At 39.0% G+C, this 896-nt stretch overlaps 1 pseudogene; it reads right to left on the bottom strand.

Annotated features, from left to right (window-relative positions):
* Positions 1-550, bottom strand: part of LOC107738294 (transmembrane protein 2-like) — a 22,010-nt pseudogene extending 21,460 nt beyond the window's left edge.
* Between the last annotated feature and the right edge of the window lie 346 nt (positions 551-896).

The following is an 896-nucleotide window of genomic DNA, read 5'->3' as shown; positions in this document are numbered from 1 at the left end:
TAGAAAACAGTTATTTTAAATTGTAATAATATTTCACAATATACTGTTTTTACAGTATTTTTGATTAAACAAATGCAGCCTTGGTGAGCATAAGTGACTTCTTTAAAAAAAAACATGAAAAAAGTCTCACTGGCCCTAAACTTTTTAACGATTTAACGACTTTTTAACTATTCCTCACATACTCAAGGTGATCGTGTCTTACCATCCAACACATCTTTAGAGGCAAGACTGAGGACGAGTATGAGAATCAGTAGGAAAACGCAGAAGAACACGCCAACACAAATATAAGTGTTCTTCCTCTGCTGGTTCTGGGCACGCTCCCTTCTGCTCTCATCTTCTGACAGATTAAAAACCGAAGGTCGTGCAGGGGGCGGGACCGGGGGCTTCAGTGGGGGCGGTGGAGGAGCCTTGGCTGGGGGTGGAGAACGAACTGGAACAATCCTGCCTGGAACATATCCTGACGACCGCTGAGCATTTCCGTTGGCAGGAGCCACAAAAATGGGGTGACTGCTGGGGCCATCATTCACCTGCATGGTATAACTGTCTGCCACGTCCTATGGGGGGGGAGGGAGAGAGAAAACCATAAAAGATACACTAATATCATTCAAAAGTTTGGGGTCTGTAATATATTTTAATGTTTTTGAAAGATGCAAGGCTGCATTTATTTAATCAAAAATACAATACACTGTAATATTATGAAATATTAATATAATTTAAAATAACTTTCTATTTTAATATATTCTAAGATAATTTATTCCTTGAATGTCAAAGCTGACTTTTTGGCAGCCATCATTTCAGTCTTCAGTGTCACATTATCCTTCAGAAATCATTCTACTCTGCTGATATGCTGCTTAAGAAACATTTCTTATTATCAATGTGTAAAACAGTTGTGCAGC

The sequence above is a fragment of the Sinocyclocheilus rhinocerous genome, unplaced genomic scaffold (genome assembly GCF_001515625.1).
Source record: "Sinocyclocheilus rhinocerous isolate Xijiao unplaced genomic scaffold, SAMN03320098_v1.1 scaffold1998, whole genome shotgun sequence".
In the NCBI taxonomy this organism is placed as follows: domain Eukaryota; kingdom Metazoa; phylum Chordata; class Actinopteri; order Cypriniformes; family Cyprinidae; genus Sinocyclocheilus; species Sinocyclocheilus rhinocerous.
Note: the sequence above shows the minus strand (reverse complement) of the source record. Positions and strands in the feature narration are given on the sequence as shown.